Raw genomic sequence first — 20,372 nt, forward strand, 5'->3', positions numbered from 1 at the left:
GAGTTGTCCTTGATGTACAGTAGTGCTCGACTATAGACGTATCTGGTGATCTAGCAGGCCAAGGCAACGACACACCGTGTTACAACAGCGGTATCCTGTTGGAAAATACCCCCTGCAATGCTATTCTATTCATGTACTGACGCACAAATATGAAGACAGGGGGCGTGGGATAACCACGAGAGTGGTCCTGTTGCCATACAAAATCGCACCCCAGACCATGATTTCAGTGTGTCTAGGCCGCAGAAAGGATAGATGCAGGTCCTCAAGTTGCCTCCTGTTAACCAACACGCGGCTATCACTGGCACTGAGGCAGAACCAGCTTTCGTTCTCGCTTCCCACGCCCGGGGTCCCGGGTTCGATTCCCGGCGGGGTCAGGGATTTTCTCTGCCTCGTGATGACTGGGTGTTGTGTGCTGTCCTTAGGTTAGTTAGGTTTAAGTAGTTCTAAGTTCTAGGGGACTGATGACCATAGATGTTAAGTCCCATAGTGCTCAGAGCCATTTTTGAACCCAGAACCAGCTTTTATCAGAAAACACAACACACTTCCACCCTGCACTCCAGTGAGCTCTCACTTGACTCTACTGAAGCCGCAAATGGCAGTGCATCGGCCGAGCGGTTCTAGGCGTTTCAGTCCGGAACCGCGCTGCACCTACGGTCGTAGGTTCGAATCCTGCCTCGGGCATGGATGTGTGTGATGTCCTTGGGTTAGTTAGGTTTAAGTAGTTCTAACTTCTACGGGACTGATGACCTCAGATGTTAAGTCCCATAGTGCTTACAAGGGAACCTCCCCATCGCACCCCCCTCAGATTTAGTTATAAGTTGGCACAGTGGATAGGCCTTGAAAAACAGAACACAGATCAATCGAGAAAACAGGAAGGAGTTGTGTGGAACTATGAAAAAATAAGCAAAATATACAAACTGAGTAGTCCATGTGCAAGATAGGCAACATAAAGGAGAGTGTGAACTCAGGAGCGCCGTGGTCCTGTGGTTACCGTGAGCAGCTGCGGAACGAGAGGTCCTTGGTTCATGTCTTCCCTCGAGTGAAAAATTTATTTTCGCAAGGTTATGATCTGTCCTTTCATTCATTGACGTCTCTGTTCACTGTAATAAGTTTAGTGTCTGTGTTTTGCGACCACACCGCAAAACCGTGCGATTAGTAGACGAAAGGACGTGCCTCTCCAATGGGAACCGAAAACATTTGATCGCAAGGTCATAGGTCAACCGATTCCTCCACAGGAAAACACGTCTGATATATTCTATACGACACTGGTGACGGCATGTGCGTCACATGACAGGAATATGTTGTCGACCCACCTAACTTGCACACCTGGGGAATGGGTAAAAAGATTCTTCTACCTTGCCCGATTAAGGTTTTTTTGTGGATGTGATAATCATTCCCAAAAAATTGATGAAAATATAAGCGTTTGTTAGATAAACTGAAAACGAAACGTTAAACTTTTCACCCGAGGGTAGGTTTGAACCAAGGACCTCTCGTTCCGCAGCTGCTCACGCTAACCACAGGACCACGGCGCTCGTGAGCTCACGTTACCCTTGATGTTGCCTATCATACGCATGGACTACTCAGTTTGTATATTTTGCTTATTTTCTCATAGTTCCACACGACTTCTTCCTGATTTCTCGATTGATGTGTGTTCAGTTTTTCAAGGCCTATCCACTGTGCCAACTTATAACTAAATCTGAGGGGGGTGCGATGGGGAGGTTCCCTTGTTAGAGCCATTTTGAACCATTTGGAGTCAGTGGAAAAAAATGGTTCAAATGGCTCTGAGCACTATGGGACTCAACTTCTAAGGTCATCAGTCCCCCAGAACTTAGAACTACTTAAACCTAACTAACCTAAGGACATCACACACATCCATGCCCGAGGCAGGATTCGAACCTGCGACCGTAGCGGTCACGCGGTTCCAGACTGTAGCGCCTAGAACCGCTCGGCCACACCGGCCGGCAGTCAGTGGAATTCACGCTACAGCGCCTCTGGCCCGGACTGCCCCAGAAGTAACCGATTTCTAATAGTTCGCTGGACCACTGTGGTGCCGACTGGTTCGATTTGCTGCTACAGACGCAGTACGATTCGCCAGAGCCATACGCTGAACACGATGGTCTTCCTTCTAGGTAGGTAGTGCCACGTGGTCGTACGAAAACCGATCTTCTTGCGAACGTATATCCTCGCGACTGCTGCTGCCGGCAATCATGTACAGTGGCTACATTCGTTCCAGGTCTTTCTGCAGAATCCCAGAACGAATATCCAGCTTCTGGTAGCCCTATTACACGACCTCGTTCAAGCTCACAAGGGGAGGCCGCCAATTGTGAAATTCAGACTCGATTCATACTGCGCATAACAAAAGCTCGTGGCCAGAGGTGTAATGTGGCAAAGCACCAAGATGCACTTCTCAGCCGTTGTCGAGAAAATCTACAGTTAAAAGAAACCGTTGCGGTGAAATACTCTCTACGATTAATAATTTTCTACAGCGTCGTGGCGCAGCGGTAAGCTCTCGGTTTCGTAATCCGAAGATCGGCGGATCGAATCTCGCACCATGCAATTTTTTTTATTATTAGTTTTTTATAATTCAAATATATATACTATTAATGAATTGCTTATGCATGTTGGTGAAGGCGGATCGCTCTCCAATTGTACCGCCTCCATTTTTCCCTTTTTTTAACAGGGTGTACCAAAGCTCTCACGTACGCACTGATTTTCGACGATGTTACAAGTTGCGCTAGGGACCGCATCTACCTTCTTTCGAAGTTAGCAGGCAACTACGCTGTTATGGGGCGGCTCGTTTCGGCCCATTCAACATCTGTCCTTCAAGTGTAACGAGCGAGTAACGGAGTTTATATTTCATACCTGCCACAGCAAATTTGTGTTCGTGGGGTCTCTATTCTAATTCGAACGTTTGCCTTGTTGTTGTTGTTGTTGTTGTTGTTGTTGTTGTGGTCTTCAGTCCTAAGACTGGTTTGATACAGCTCTCCATGCTGCTCTATCCTGTGCAAGCTGCTTCATCTCCCAGTACCTACTGCAACCTACATCCTTCTGAATCTGCTTAGTGTATTCATCTCTTAGTCTCCCCCTACGATTTTTACCCTCCACGCTGCCTCCAATACTAAATTGGTGATCCCTTGATGCCTCAGAACATGTCGTACCAACCGATCCCTTCTTCTGGTCAAGTTGTGCCACAAACTTCTCTTCTCCCCAATCCTATTCAATACTTCCTCATTAGTTATGTGATCTACCCATCTAATCTTCAGCATTCTTCTGTAGCACCACATTTCGAAAGCTTCTATTCTCTTCTTGTCTAAACTATTTACCTATACGTATTCGTTTCGGAATATCGTTTCTACGTCTTCCGTTAACTATACGTGGTTAACATTATGAACACAATTAATAACATTTTTGAAATACAACTTTGTTTGCTGAAAACATAATGATGTTCGAAGTCGCCAGTTTTTCCACGACAAACGACTTTCAACAACTTATTACATGCATAATTGTTGCAACTGATTGCCGGAAAAAAATTATAAATTCAAATATATATATATATTTGAATTACAAAAAACAAATACTAAAAAAAGGTAGCATCGCGCGAGATTCGATCCGGCGACTTTCGGATTACGAACCCGAGCGCTTACCGCTGCGCCACGACGCTGTAGAAAATTATTAATCGTAGAGAGTATTTCACCGCAACGGTTTCTTTTAACTGCCGATTTTCTCGACAACGGCTGAGAAGTGCATCTTGGTGCTTTGCCACATTACACCTCTGGCCATGAGCTTTTATTATGCGCAGTATGAATCGAATCTGAATTTCACAATTGGCGGCCTCCCCTTGTCAGTGAGATGTTGATAATGGCGCCTGTGTCGCCTTAAAGACATTCTTGACTAACCTCAGCTCACCACGACCAATCCCAAAGGTAACTTAACAATCACGACCGTTACAGCGTGTACTTAAAGCAAATCTGATTCTTACGCGACTGGTGCGAAGTCTGAATACACATTATCTTTCAGGTGTGGAAACAAACTTACCAACTTTCGTTTCCGTCGCACAACTCCTCCTTGGTGTTGCGATTCTTTTTCTGTCAGTGTACCTCTAGTACCCATGTTTTTAGAGTTGACCTATCGCAGAGTAATGATCAGTATAGAAATGTCAGACCATTCTGAAGTCAGAACTAGCCTTAGAAGAGACTATCACCAACTTGGCCTCATATTTTTAGGAGGAAAGGGCGTACTTGCAACATATCAGCCATAGCAGTCAAACCCGCGATAAAATTTGGGCTATTATTATGATAGTACGCAGTTAAGACATGCGCGCGAACCGGTTGTCACTCGCTCCTTCCCACAACAGACGCCTGACGCCCGAGCTCCAAGTACCGTAACAGCCGAGTGATAACCGGAGTTCTCCTATACGCGTGATGCTGAATGTGAAGAAACGGGACCCGGAAGACGCACTCATTTGCCCAATGTATTCTGAAATATCGTTTCGAGAACACATGTTATTCTACGCGAAAAAATAGTAAGTAATACGAGTACGTAATACGTGAACCTAATGTCCACAGCTCGTGCTCTAGTGACTAGCGTAGCTGGCTCTGGATCTCGGGGTCCCGGGTTCGATTCCCGGCCGGCTTAGGGATTTCCTAATCACTGAAAGAAAAAGCGAGTGGCAGCTCACGACAAGTTCTTACAAAAATACTGCAAGGAAAGCAGGGTTACAAATTAACGAGGAGAAAACTGAGTACATGGTTCTGAGCATGGCACCCCAACGACGGTTGATGAGTTCACTTTTAAAAGATATATTTAAATATTTGCGGAGCGTTTTTAGTGAACGGAATAGAATGGAAACTGAGATTAAGGCGAGAATCGTAGCGGCAAATAGAGCATATTTTGGCCTAAGGGACTGTGCAGTAGAGCGACTCGAGAAGTTTTGAAGTCAGGCTATGCCAGAGTGTAATTCTTCCGGTAGCTCTTTGTATGTGTGTGAAACATTTACAGCAAGGAAAACGGATGAACACAAACTGCTAGTCTTGGAGAGAAAGATGTTAAAGAAATCATTTGGCAGCTTGAGTCAAGTTACGAAATTTTCCCAGAGATTATATAATCAGTACTGCAGCAATCTTGTACGCTAACCAATGAAAGGTAGCTACTCCCTGCTATTATTCGTTGTTCGAAGCGAAACGAAGCCTTTCGTAACTTATTCTGGAGAGTATCAAGAAGAATAAACTGCCTACCTCGTACAGGGTGAGATAATTTAAAGCACTTTTGGTTTTTCGAGTTTTAATTCATCGGAACAACTCTTTTACGTGAAGTCGTAATTATTGGTGATCCATGGCTAGTGATTACAAAATCTGGGAGGCGATTTGGTTCAAAATGGTTCAAATGGCTCTGAGCACTACACGACTTAACTTCTGAGGTCATCAGTCGCCTAGAACTTAGAGCTAATTAAACCTAACTAACCTAAGGACATCACACACATCCATGCCCGAGGCAGGATTCGAACCTGGCGACCGTAGCGGTCGCTCGGTTCCAGACTGTAGCGCCTAGAACCGCACGGCCACTCCGGCCGGCAGGCGATGTGGTACATTATCGTAACTAATTATGATGTAACATGCAGCTTACCACATGGGCTATACAATACAGAGAGCGAGACACACAATTGGTGATTACCAATAAGGAAAAGATTAAATATTAAGATTAAGATTAACTTAAGTTGCAATTTATTAGCTGTATTGAAAGGATTTCATAAAGGATATCCCAGGGAAAGGTTACAGGAGCTGCTATTAGGCAGATTAGACTGGCTACTAGACTATACAGTTATTACTCAGATTAATATTATTTAGAAGAGGAATGGAGGATCTCAAATATCTATTTACTGGTATATCTATAGCCACAAGCTGATGGCCGCACGGTGAAGAAAGGAAGATTTATGCACATAAAAATGTGTGACGAATGGTGCTCACATTGAACACTCGTAGGAAAAACTGTTTGAGTTGCTCTTTAATTTGATGTTTTATTTGTAAGTTGAATGTAAAAAATGCAGCAAAGTCTTAAAACTAGTATATTCATTTTGAAACACCATGTATATTACGAATAACGTTGGTAGCAAAGAAGTAATAAATTTCAACTTCATACACAGTGCGGAAGTTTTTCACGCATCGCATTCTTTATGACGTCATATCTCCTGAACTGCGATAGGTACGAGGTTCTTACCCGACAGTAAGGGACAAGTGTACCAAGTTTGGTTGAAATCGGTCTACTGGTTTGGGAGGAAATTAGGAACACACACACACACACACACACACACACACACACACACACACACTTTTTTATAATATGTATAGATTTAATAAACCTCAAATAAAAAAGCAGTTAACATTATTGTAGTACACAGTTTCCGTGGTAATGTTGATAAATCGGTAATAAGTGTAAGAGAAAATTTGGCTTTACTTTCTGGCACGTTTACCATTTTTATATTTAAGAGTTTCTCTGTTTAAAATGTGATGCTCGGTTGTTAAAATAATAGAATATCGACCCTGCGTATGGTAACTACGACTCGGGTAAATAATTAAAACGCAATATGTTGTTGAAGGAAAATTCTACAACACTAGTAAGTTTTTTTTTTTACAATACTGGTTGTCTAAACTGGTAATAGCCTTACGTGAAGTGAAGCTGCGAGCGCGACGTAATAGTTCGGCAGCAACAGATGCTTTGTGCATAACTTGTAAACATGCTTTGGCAACACAATAATCATCCGTTAATAATTCTCTTGAAGCCTCTTCATTAATTAACATTGTACAGCGGCCCACAAAATTATATGCCCATCACGTCCACAAAGCCGTGCTACAGACTTGCCACCACTCTGTCAGCATACGTATTCACTTGCGCGCGCTTTTTCTCGCAGCTACATATCGTCCAACGTCTTTCTCAACTAACTTTCGACTCTCTCTCTCAGCTATCTCGTACGCCAGAGATCCTGTTACCATTATGTAATGCAACGTCGCTGACATTGTCAGTGTGTGTTCTTGATTCAATTTATGAAATTCGTTTTCAGTGTTATACGAAAATATCACAATGTTGCAACTGATCGCACGTGAAGAAACAATGAACATATTTACTTTCATGATAAAAGAACAGCACTGAAAATTGCTAAATAATTACTGTACCATATTGCGACATATTGCGTTGGTCCTCCATCCCTGTTCCATTCGCGAATAGCTTGTACATAGAACGACTGTCGACAAACTTCCACCTAATTTCTCCCACTTTTTTCATCGCGGTCTTTTCACGAGATGTATGTGGGAGAAAGTAACAAGGTGTCCACCTCGTCTTCGGACAGACGCTTTCGGAATTTCAGTAATAACGTTCTCCGCAGCATACATCTTCTCTCTTGTAGCGTCTGCCACTGAAGGTTGTTGAATGTCTACGAAACGCTTTTGCGCCGAGTAAACGAGCCCGTGACGAAACGCGTAGCTCTTCGTTGGATCTTCTCTCCCTCTCCCTCTCTCTTACTTTAATCCTCTTTCGTAATGGTCCCAGACAGATTAACAATATTCAAGAATTGATCGAACAAGTGGTTAATAAGTCACATCTTCGTGAATGATTCAGATTCCAATTAATTTCCCCCTGGCATGTGATTCTCTTACAACTTCTTTTGTGCGGTCAGTCCTCTTTAGGTCGCTGTGTTTATTTTAACTATTTTACGACAGTTTCAGTCTTCAGTGATTTTTTCACCAATAGCGTGATCGAACAGTAATGGACTCGTTCACCTATGTAGGCGCAATATATTCCATTTATTTGTGTTCAGTTCATCTGCTAGTCCCTTTTTGGATCATAGATCCTATACAGGTCATTTTGCATCGCCTGAAAAATGCGTCATAAAGCTCCCGACGTTATCCACTAGACTATTTACATATATCGAATACAGTAATATTCCTATAACTCTCCCTTGGGGTACTCGAAAAATTACCTCTATATTTGCCGATTTCACCCTGTTAAGAATAACATACTCAGTTCTATCTCTTAGTCCTGAATTCAGTCGCCCCTCTGTTCTGATGCTCGATCGGCTCGTACTTTTTTCACTAAACGACAGCTGGAACTATAATAGCTTCTCTTCGAACTCAGAAAGGTCCTAATTTCCGACTGGAATATAACTTCCGACTCAACCTACAGTACCGATAACCTTGTAGCAGAAGCTTCACCGCACGTCTAACTTCAGAGATCACAACGTCAAATCACAGTAACAGTTCCAGGCAGTGCTCATTCCCGAGACCCCACGGCCCACAATAAAACACTGTCGCTGTTTACAAACCGCCTCACCTGTGTTTACGGTCAGAAGGGTCGTAAAGAGAGAGAGAAAAAAAAGAGAGAGCCCAGTCGCTTATTTCCGATGGTTTCCTTCTAGTTTTGGAGGAATACATCAGTGTGCTGTTCGTGTGATCTACTTTAATGTTCGTATTTAGCTGTACTTCCCTGATATTTGCTTTACAAACATAATGTTTCCTGTAGTCTCTAGTTTCTGCTCGTTTAAAATGAATACTTCGCTTGATACACGAAGAACTGTTTTATTGTACAATTTAAAAAAAAAAAAACGACAGTCCAGTATTTCTCACGGCTGGTTGGTTAGTGTTGGAAAAGTGTTAATTGGATTTCATACTAACTCGTTCGTTTTTGCTCATTAACTCCTCAGAGAAAAGGAAAACACAGCCGTAGTAGGGAAGACCATTATTCAAGCAGTCCGGCTACCGGCTGTTAGATCAATACTTTGAATTATCTCTGCTGTTTGTATCCACATGGGTACATTCAGGAGACTTCCAACGAAAGCCTATCTGCTCACTGATAACAAACGCGAGAAAACCGTTAAGGTTGGGCCGAACATGTAAAGGGTGGAGTGTGGAGTAAAGCAATTTCCTCGTGTGAGTGCGGGTTCAGAGTCCAAGGCCACGAGGTAAAATTTGTTCGCGGAAGCTCTGGGGAACAGATAGAAGCTGATAACATTTAACAAGCCTTTGCACATCTGCCCGAGAAATTCATTTAGAGGTACAAGTAACTGATGGCTCCAGATCAAGCTGTCGCTTCGTATAGGGATGTTTCAAACGGCGATAGAATCTTCATGGGCTAGTGCCCCGCCATATATCAAAAGCGCAGACGTTTGCTTACGGTAGCATGATAAACTTGTTTTACCACTGCTCAGGGAATTTCATGATACAGATCCAGCGAATTATGTAGGTGACATAAGAGAAATGTTATAAAAGAAATAAAGGACGCAGCCGTCAAGTAAACTCGGTTATGATCGTCCACATAAAAGTTTTGTTCGAAGAAATAAATAGTATAGATGAATTGAAAAGAGACCTGTACATTGCCAGATGTTGACTAAGAAAAGAAGGAAGTCATAGGCCAAATAGGACGAGAAATTTCTGGTGATACAAACAACATCTCTTACGAAAACTAAGGTATAAAGGGCGTTCAAAAAGTTTTGCGTAGTCGTATCTAATTTTTTTTTATTTTTTACAGAAGGAGAATGAATTTTTTTGTGAAATAACTTGGAACATTTAGCTATACATTGAGCCTACTCAATGTAGCTTCCATCAGCTGTGACGCATCTAGCCCAACGTTTCCGTGATGTAAATGCACTTTGGTAAAATTCTGGGGACTGACTTTTACACCACCGCTTGACACAGGAAAAGGTCTTTCTCATTATCAAATGTTTTTCATCGCAGGTGGGCCTTCCGACGACCAAAGAGGTAAAAATCAGGCGGAGCCAAATCCGTACTGTAGGAAGGATGAGGAACAATTTTCCTACCCATTGTCCTGATTTTCTCGTGCGTCATAAGGACTTACGGGGTTTGGCATTGTCATGGTGTAATCTGATGAGCTGATCCTGAAGCTGTGGTCTGTGGGTCATGATGGCAAGTCACCCATCTCTCATTTTGGATGATTTGATCAATGGTCTCCGTATTCACATCGGTCACTGCCGTCGATGGTCTACCGCATCGTGGATTGTCCAGTAGAGAGAAATCGCCTTCTTTAAACCTCTGCAACCACCGCTAGATACTGCTGCGATCCACTGTGTCCTCCCCATAAACAGGGAGCAGCTTCCTGTGAATCGATGTGGCAGGGTCATTGCCGGTCTTGAAGACGAACCCCATCACCGACCGTTGTCCAACCTGACATCTACTTCACGATCCATTATGGCTCACCTGTAAATATAACAAAATACTTTTATATACCAAATTATAGCTAAATGTTTCAAGTATGTTCACAAAAAATTTCATTCTCCTCCTGCTCAAAATAAAAAAATAGAGACGACTGTGCAAAACTTTTTGAACGCCCTTTGTATATACACAGAAGAGCCAAGGAAACTGGTACACCTGCCTAATATCGTGCAGGGCCCCCGCGACCACGCAGACGTGCCGCACGGACTCGACTAATGTCTGAAATAGTGTTGGAGGGATTTGACACCATGAATCCTGGAGGGTTGCCCATAAATCCGTAAGAGTACGAGGGAGTGGAGACCTCTTCTGAGCAGCACGCTGCAAGGCATCCCAGATATGCTCAATAATGTTCGTATCAGACAGGATGCTTACGTACTTGTCGCCTGTCAAGAGTCGTATCTACAAGTATCAAGGGTCCCATATCACTCAAACTGCACACGGCCCACACCATTACAGAGCCTTCACCAGCTTTAGTAGTCCCCTACCGAGATGCAGTATTGATGGATTCATGAGGTTGTCTCCATACCCGTACACCTCCATCCGCTCGATACAATTTGAAACGAGACTCGTCCGACCAGGCAACATGTTTCCAGTCATGTCGGTGTTGACGGACCCAGACGAGGCGTAAAGCTTCGTGTCGTGCAGTCATCAAGGATACACGAGTGAGCCTTCTGCCCCGAAAGCCCATATCGATGACGTACCGTTTAATGGTTCGCACACTGCCAGTTGCTGATGGCCCTGCATTGAAATCTGCAGCAGTTTGCGGAATGGTTGCACTTCTGTCACGCTGAACGATTCTCTTCAGTCGTTGTTGGTCCCGTTCTTGCAGGATCTTTTTCCGGCCGCAGCGAAGTTGGAGATTTGATGTTTTACTGGATTCCTGATATTCACGGTACACTCGCGAAATGGTCGTACGGGAAAACCCCTCTCCATCACTACCTCGGAGATGCCGTGTCCCTTTGCTCGTGCGCCGACTATAATGTAGTTGTTGTTGTGGTCTTCAGTCCTGAGACTGGTTTGATGCAGCTCTCCATGCTACTCTATCCTGTGCAAGCTTCTTCATCTCCCAGTACCTACTGCAACCTACATCCTTCTGAATCTGCTTAGTGTATTCATCTCTTGGTCTCCACCTACGATTTTTACCCTCCACGCTTCCCTCCAATACTAAATTGGTGATCCCTTGATGTCTCAGAACATGTCCTACCAACCGATCCCTTCTTCTAGTCAAGTTGCGCCACAAACTCATCTCCCCAACCTTATTCAGTACCTCCTCATTAGTTATGTGATCTACCCATCTAATCTTCAGCATTCTTCTGTAGCACCACATTTCGAAAGCTTCTATTCTCTTCTTGTCCAAACTATTTACCGTCCATGTTTCACTTCCATACATGGCTACACTCCATACAAATACTTTCAGAAATGACTTCCTGACACTTAAATCTATACTCGATGTTAACAAATTTCTCTTCTTCAGAAACGCTTTCCTTGCCATTGCCAGTCTACATTTTATATCCTCTCTACTTCGACCATCATCAGTTATTTTGCTCCCCAAATAGCAAAACTCCTTTACTACTTTAAGTGTCTCATTTCCTAATCTAATACCCTCAACATCACCCGACTTAATTCTACTACATTCCATTATCCTCGTTTTGCTTTTGTTGGTGTTCATCTTATATCCTCCCTTCAAGACACCATCCATTCCGTTCAACTGCTCTTCCAAGTCCTTTGCTGTCTCTGACAGAATTACAATGTCATCGGCAAACCTCAAAGTTTTTATTTCTTCTCCATGGATTTTAATACGTACTCCGAATTTTTCTTTTATTTCCTTTATTGCTTGCTCAATATACAGATTGAATAACATCGGGGAGAGGCTACAACCCTGTCTTACTCCCTTCCCAACCACTGCTTCCCTTTCATGTCCCTCGACTGTTATAACTGCCACCGACTATAATACCACGTTCAAACTCACTTAAATCTTGATAACCTGCCATTGTAGCAGCAGTAACCGATCTGACAACTGCGCCAGACACTTGTTGTCTTATATAGACGTTGCCGACCGCAACGCCGTATTCTGCCCATTTAGATATCTCTGTATTTGAATATGAATGCCTATACCAGTTTCTTTGGCGCTTCAGTGTATAAATTGTCCTTTGCCGATGATTTATTAATTACACGCCGTAAGCCTAAAGGAATTCATGACGTCAGTACATTGCACACAGCGAGGAAAGGCTTCAGACTTAATATTCTTGAAGAGCTGGAAATTTTCAAACACCTATCTTGTAATGACGGCTTCATTCTTAATGAACCGTTGCAGTTACATAACAAAATTCTTTAACGGTATAAAGCCATTACTTAGAAATGTCTAAACTTAACTCCCCTTTTACCTTTGAGTAGATTCTAAAATATAGTTCTCCTCTCTCTTTTCTGTTTATTACATTGTAATCGTTTCGTACAAAAATGTACCTAGTATTTGCTGCCGCATTGTCGTATAATTTTTATTTTATTTCGCATAATCTGGCTGTTGATATGTGAGATGGAAAACTTACAAGCTATTTAAAATACTTTTCATAAATTTAGCAGCTGATATCTTCGACTGATATTCGAAGGCGCGACTTGTTTCGTATCACAGTGTGGCAACTTGGGCGTGTGAACCTCTTAGTCCGATGCCACCTCCAATGACTGTTAACCTCTTTCAGTCTCTAGCAGTGTGTACTGTGCTACGCCATGGAGGTATAGTTTTACAGGCAGTTACCAGCTTCATGTCAGTTTCAATGTTTTTAATATCATATGGTTTTAATTGTTCACTTCCTTTTACGAAATTGTGGATTTTCTGATGTAGACGGAGTCGAAACATGGTAAAAGTAAAATTTTGTTGCAACCTGGGCTGTTTTATACCTATTATATTCATGTACGGTTGCTGTCTCACACTGCAGTAGATCTATTAACTACAAGTCGTAAACATATACCAACTTATAGCTAAATGTTTCGAGTATGTTCACAAAAAATTTCATTCTCCTCCTGCTCAAAATAAAAAATAGAGACGACTGTGCAAAACTTTTTGAACGCCCTTTGTATATACACAGAAGTCTTGTTTAACAGATATTTTATAATAATTTGTTTGCCGCGAGCTGTCATGTTTAAGCAAAGCTGTCGTACATACACGACGAAGGCGTGGAACAGAAATCAAGGTGAACAAAACCAGTTTCACGAAGCATCAGCCACTCACCTCTTTACCAGGAACTGCTGAATCTCGCGTGACCATTATCTAAGGTGCGTGTACTTCCCGTTAGGTGATACGTACCAGTAAATCACCGTTCACCCGGCGAATGCTACAATTTTCAGATATACATCATACCTGAGACGTGGGGAAAGCTAACTGCTCTACGGTCCGACCATTATACTTGAAGGCAAGAGCAATATATTTTTAAACAGCAGTATTTAATCGTGGACACTTTTTGGCTGTTCGGTATGGTTCTCAAACAGATAGCCGAAACATTTTTTTTCGTGAATTGTTTCATTACAGCATTAACTCGAAAGGAGTAATTTATTTGCTATCCACCGCCGGGAGCGAGTTGACCTTCTGCTGTAATGGGAAGATGTTGCAGACTGTATGTTGGATGCCCAACCATTTAAATTCGTCAGGCAGCAGTAGTTCAACAGAGAATTTGAACAGGATCTAAATCAGGAGACGCTCCATACACCATCTGTCTTTACCGCAATATGAATAAAAATGTGACTTTTGTGTTCGATTGGGACAATGGCGACGTAAAAAGTGTAAGTATACGCCAGTCACCTTTAAGAACTACTTACCAATAACCAATTGCACGAAATTCGTTTGTTCTTGTATTATACAGGGTGTTTCAAAAAGGACATTACAACTTAGAAAATTCGTATAAATCAATTCATAGTACCTACAGAGGTGACTGTAGTGTCAATTTGTAGGGAAATACATCAAGTTTTGTCTCGCGTAGCCGGCCGCGGTGGCCGTGCGGTTCTAGGCGCTCCAGTCCGGAGCCGCGCTGCTGCTACGGTCGCAGGTTCGAATCCTGCCTCGGGCATGGGTGTGTGTGATGTCCTTAGGTTAGTTAGGTTTAAGTAGTTCTAAGTTCTAGGGGACTGATAACTACAGCAGTTGAGTCCCATAGTGCTCAGAGCCATTTGAACCATTTTTTTGTCTCGCGTAGTTCGCTAGTGCCGAATCGAACCGTAAGGAGCGCTAGTGGCAGTTGCGTTAAAGATGGCTGCCTTCACTGGACCCGAGCGAGCTAGGTGTGTGTTTTGGTTTGAAGAATCGAAGTAGGCGACAACAGCTCAGCGTAATTTCCGTACCAAATTCGCTAAAGGTTCTCCTAGTAGGCCTACAATTTATGAGCGGCATAAATGTTTCGTAGAAACAGGGTGCTCGGTAAGACATGAGAAATCACCAGGTCGTCCAAGCGCATCTGACGACGATGTTGTTGAATGAGTGAGACAACATTTTGTCAACAGCCCTATGAAATCGACCCGGCGTGCATCTCGCGAACTGCAGATCACACATACGATTGTTTGGCGTGTGTTGAGGAACAGTTTGCATGCGAAACGGTACAGATTGTCGGTCGTAAAAGCAATGAAAGACACTGATAAAGTTGCTCGAAAGAATTTCTGTGCGGATGTGTTAAATCGATTACATGAGTACGAACATTTCTTGGACAAAATCATCTTTTCTGACGAGTCGACTTTCCACTTGAGTGGCAAGGTTAACACACGTAACTGTAGGATTTGGGGCAATGAAAATCCACATGAAACATTGCAACATGTTCGTGATAGCCCTAAATTGAACGTTTTTTATGCATTGAGCAAGAACAAAGTGTACGGCTCCTTTTTTCCGTGAGAGAGAACCATCAACGGGATAGTGTGCCTGGATATGTTAGAACAATTTTTGATAACACAGATCGATGAGGATGATCGAGAACTAAATGTTTACTTCATGCAAGATGGTGCACCATCCCACCACCTGGCTGACGTCCGGGATTTTCTCTGTGACAGCTTTCCAGGTCAGTGGATTGATGCGCCAATTGCATGGCCCCTACGTTCCCCAGACCTGACACTGCTAGATTTTTTTTTATGGGGATTCATCAAGGATATCGTGTTTGCACCTCCTGTGCCAGATTCTCCTCCTGAACTTAAAGGTAGAATTTACGCCGCCACTGAGTAAGTTACACCTGCAGTGGTACAGCGAGTCTGGGAAGAAATTGACTTCCGGCGGGATGTGTGCAGGATAACTAACGAAAGCCACGTACAACATCTTTAGTTTAAGGTAAAAAAAAAAAAAAAAAAACTTTATATGATTCCCTACAAAATAACACTAAGCTCAGTTCTGTATCTTCTTTCAATAAATGTATATGAATCTTTAAAGTTGTAAAGTCCTTTTTGAAACACCCAATACAAGGTACTTATTCAGAGACTGATGTGGCCTCATAAAAGGGTCTTGATAAGATTCAAACGTGGTGCAGAGATTGGCAACCCGCTCTAAATGTTCAGAAAAGTAAAATTTTGCAATTCACAAAACGAAAAATTTTAGTATACTATGACGATAATACCAATGAGCCAACTCATACAAATACTTGGGTGTAACACTTTGTAGGGATATGAAATGTAATGATCACATAAGTTCTAGGCGCTTCAGTCCGGAACCACGCGGCTGCTACAGTGGCAGGTTCGAATCCTGCCTCGGGCATGGATGTGTGTGTGATGTCCTTAGGTTACTTAGGTTTACGTAGTTCTAAGTCTAGGGGACTGATGACCTCAGATGTTAAGTCCCATAGTGCTTAGAGTCATTTGAACCATTTTTCACAAAAGTTCGGTCGTGGGTAAAACAGGTGGTAGAGTTCGGTTTATTGATAAGAGTACTGGGGAAGTGCAATCAGTCTACAAAAGAGTTTGCTTAAAAATCACTCGTGCGACCCATCCCAGGATGTTGCTCAAGAGTGTGTGACACGTACCATATAGGACTAACAGGGGACATCGAACGAATACAGAGAAGGGCAGCACGAATTGTCACAGGTTTGTTTAATCGTGGGAGTGTGCCACATTGGTACTGAAGGAACTGAACTGGAAGACTCTTGAAGGTAGACCTAAACTATCCCGAGAAAGTGTATTAACAAAGTGTCAAGAACCGGCTTCAATGATTACTCTAGGGATATACCACAACCTCCTGCGTATTGGTGACACAGGGATCGTGAGGATAAGATCAGAATAATTATTGCACGCACACGGGCATTCAACCAATCGTTCTAACCTCGCTCCATACGTGAATAGAACAGGAAGAAACACTTATAACCTGTTCAATGGGACGAACATCCGCCATGCACCTCAGAGTACTGATGTAGATGTAGAGTACTGATGTAGATGTAGAGTCGTCCGCAGGTCTTTGCCTATATCGCTACAATTTTCTAGTGTAGCGACTTCGCTGTATACTACAGCTTCGTCCGCGGAAAGCCTTATGGAACTTCTGATGATATTAACTAGGTCATTTCTATGTATTGTGAAAGCAGTGGTCCATTAACACTCCCTCGGGATACGCCCTGTAGCGTTGCTCTTGGGGGACGAAAATAAAAAGAATTGTTACTTTTCTTTTAATGTCGAAAAAGTAAGTATTTTGGTGGGCCACTTGGCAACAGAATCAGGGATTTATTACGCTATTATAATAACATACGTTGACCATTAAATACCTGAATAAGAGCAGCATATTGATATATATATATTTGAGATCACTCGGAAGACGCTACGTCACTACGAAAGCTTGGCTACTGCGTATAAAAATTTCACTTACTATGGCTATCTTGATGGTGATACGGATGAATACTCGCGTGTTTTGGTAATTCCATCAATCGTTCTTCTGAATTAATTAAAAGGTTTTCCCACTTCTCTTTCTCGGTTGAATTGCATCCACATGAAAAAATGAAACAGTTATTAGAACAAGCACTGAAAAAATTTTAAACACATACATGAAATGATTTTTGATCAAGTCCCTGTTCGGGCGCCAAGTGTAGCGTTGCTCTTGAGGGACGAAAATAAAAAGAATTGTACTTTTTTTTTAAATGTCGAAAAAGTAAATATTTTTGGTGGGCCACTTGGCAACAGAATCAGGGATTTATTAAGCTATTATAATAACATACGTTGACCATTAAATACCTGAATAAGAGCAGCATATTGATATATATATTTGAGATCGTTCGGAAGAAACATTATCATTTCTGTGCATTTTTATAGGCGCGATGTAGTCGTACCCGGATCACCACTAAGGGACCAGAAGATTTATAGACTTTAAAAGAAAAGCAACACTACACAAAAAAGTTGGTTCAGAAATAATAGGAAAGCGATAATGTTCCTTCTGCCTCATGCTGCGTTCGGCCCATCAGCGTGATCGTAATTTCTGGTGATGTAACACAAAATAATTATAATTCAAGTAAATGAGGAGATGGAATCATCAAGGTTAATTTACGAAAATAAGCACACTTATCTTTAACACACTTTTTTTTTAATGCTACGTACCTTTTCATATTAAATTACAATAGATGACCATCGTGGTTAAATACTTTATACATAACAGTCAAAATGTCCTCTTGATGCTGTCTGTTCGTAATCAAGAAAGTACATGTTTTCTGATTGAAAGAAAAAAAAATAACATTTAGCATATTTAGTCAATATTTTCACACAGAATATAAAATACAGTTGCGGAACGCAGCAAGTCCGCGCCCGCCTCGCATGGAATACAAACAGTAAAAGGTGATGCGCCAAAAGCCTCATTGTCTTGAAACAACAGAATTCTTTTTTACACCATTAATCGATACATGTACATAGAGATTTTACTGGCACCGCGCAAGAACGGCAAAGATAGAGAATAATAGATTCTGTCGCTGCTATGCAATGGCTCATTTCTTTTACTTTACAATTGTTCGATAACTTTAGGCCATCAGGCGTTTACTATTGAGCGTATATTAATGTTTGTGAGGCGAAAATTACTAATATTACAGCCCGAAGTTACGCAAAAGCGTCCGAAGAGTTTCCTCCGCTGTCTGTTCCAACAGTATTATGTGGCTAGGTGATTCCCAGTTGTGTTTTACGCATTTGACAGCAGTTTGCCATCAGCCGGTGAGTCGGATCTGATTCCGAGGCGGCGCCGCTGTCGGTCTGGACTGCGGCGACGCCCTGTGGCGGCGCGTGCGACTTGTGGGCCCCCGTGTGGCCTGACTGATGCCGCAACAAGTGCTTAACTCGCCGGCCGGCGGCTATCTGCGCCGCGATCCATACACTTCAGCAAATCCAATTGCTGCATTTATATTCAGCAGCCGGGTGTTCTTACCCCTTCCCTCACCTAGCACGAGTGTTGTGTTGTGTTTGTTTGTGTGTGTGTGTGTGTGTGTGTGTGTGTGTGTGTGTGTGTGTGTGTAAGCGCGCGCCGGCGCTCACGTCCATCCTAATTCACACGTGTCGTCCCTCGCGTTAGAGAGCGCTAACGGATTTGATGCTCCCCCTCGTCTTAGGCGGTGTTTAGAGACGTATTTTACAATCGTACCTGCGGTGGGAGAGGCTCGCCCGCTTACAAGCTAACGCGCAGTCGAGAGTGTTTACACTGGTGGGCTACACATGTTTATGCGCATGCGCGGCTCGTTTGTCACGTCGACGCTCAGTTCCATTAAGTCCGTTGCGCACGGATGCAGACACGCAGCATGCTACTCTATAACGATTCTGTGAGGCTTCTAAACATTGCGACGAGTATTCGAAGCCTTTCTTCAGTTGTTTGGTAGTCTTGAGAGAACCACTGTGCGTATAGTTTTGCACATACTCTCTCTTATGTAATCGTACTCACGACGATGAACAGCAGTACCACGATTATGCAGGGTGTCCCGAAACTAGTCGTTGAAATTAATTGAGATAGGCAACATCAAAAGATATACAGGGTGATTCAAAAAGAATACCACAACTTTAGGAATTTAAAACTCTGCAACGACAAAAGGCAGAGCTAAGCACTATCTGTCGGCGAATTAAGGGAGCTATAAAGTTTCATTTAGTTGTACATTTGTTCGCTTGAGGCGCTGTTGGCTAGGCGTCAGCGTCAGTTGATGCTAAGATGGCGACCGCTCAACAGAAAGCTTTTTGTGTTATTGAGTACGGCAGAAGTGAATCGACGACAGTTGTTCAGCGTGCATTTCGAACGAAGTATGGTGTTCAACCTCCTGATAGGTGGTGTATTAAACGTTGGTATAAACAGTTTACGGAGAATTGGTGTTTGTGCAAAGGGAAAAGTTCTGGACGGCCGAGAACGAATGATGAAAATGTAGCACGCATCCAGCAAGCATTTGTTCGCAGCCCAGGAAAATCTACTCGCAGAGCTAGCAGAGAGCTGCAAATTCCACAATCAACTGTATGGAGAGTCCTACGAAAAAGGTTAGTTATGAAACCTGAACGTCAACTACCCGAGGCGATGGATCGGCCGCCAGGCAGCCCGTGACAGAGCACTTCATCACAGGCCTCCAAGAAGCCCTGATCTTACCCCCTGCGATTTTTTCTTATGGGGGTATGTCAAGGATATGGTGTTTCGGCCACCTTTCCCAGCCACCATTGATGATTTGAAACGAGAAATAACAGCAGCTATCCTAACTGTTACGCCTGATATGCTACAGAGAGTGTGGAACGAGTTGGAGTATCGGGTTGATATTGCTCGAGTGTCTGGAGGGGGCCATATTGAACATCTCTGAACTTGTTTTTGAGTGAAAAAAAAACCTTTTTAAATACTCTTTGTAATGATGTATAACAGAAGGTTATATTATGTTTCTTTCATTAAATACACATTTTTAAAGTTGTGGTATTCTTTTTGAATCACCCTGTATATTCTTGGAACAAATAAGCCCTTGGTCACAAATATTAAGTCAAAATTGACCTGGTTTCGACGCTACTATGAGCGTCGTCTTCAGAATTAGACTAACTGTTCTAAAATATATGGTGCATTAATAAAATTAAAGTTTGTACTGACTGGAAAAGATGCAGTACTTACAAGTCACATATTAAAAAAAATCTGAGCCGGAAAGGCGACGTCATGAACAGTTGTGAGATGGCGAGCTGCTAAGGGCTGCTCGTACATTCAGCTGTGGTACATATGGTTCCTGACGGCAATTT

At 42.7% G+C, this 20,372-nt stretch overlaps 1 protein-coding gene across 1 annotated transcript in view; it reads left to right on the forward strand.

The window, feature by feature from the left end:
- The window catches only part of LOC124606594 (mucin-1), a 418,176-nt gene that overhangs the window by 382,951 nt on the left and 14,853 nt on the right, over nt 1-20,372 (forward strand). The window lies entirely within an intron of this gene.

Source organism: Schistocerca americana, chromosome 3 (genome assembly GCF_021461395.2).
Source record: "Schistocerca americana isolate TAMUIC-IGC-003095 chromosome 3, iqSchAmer2.1, whole genome shotgun sequence".
NCBI classification, from domain to species: domain Eukaryota; kingdom Metazoa; phylum Arthropoda; class Insecta; order Orthoptera; family Acrididae; genus Schistocerca; species Schistocerca americana.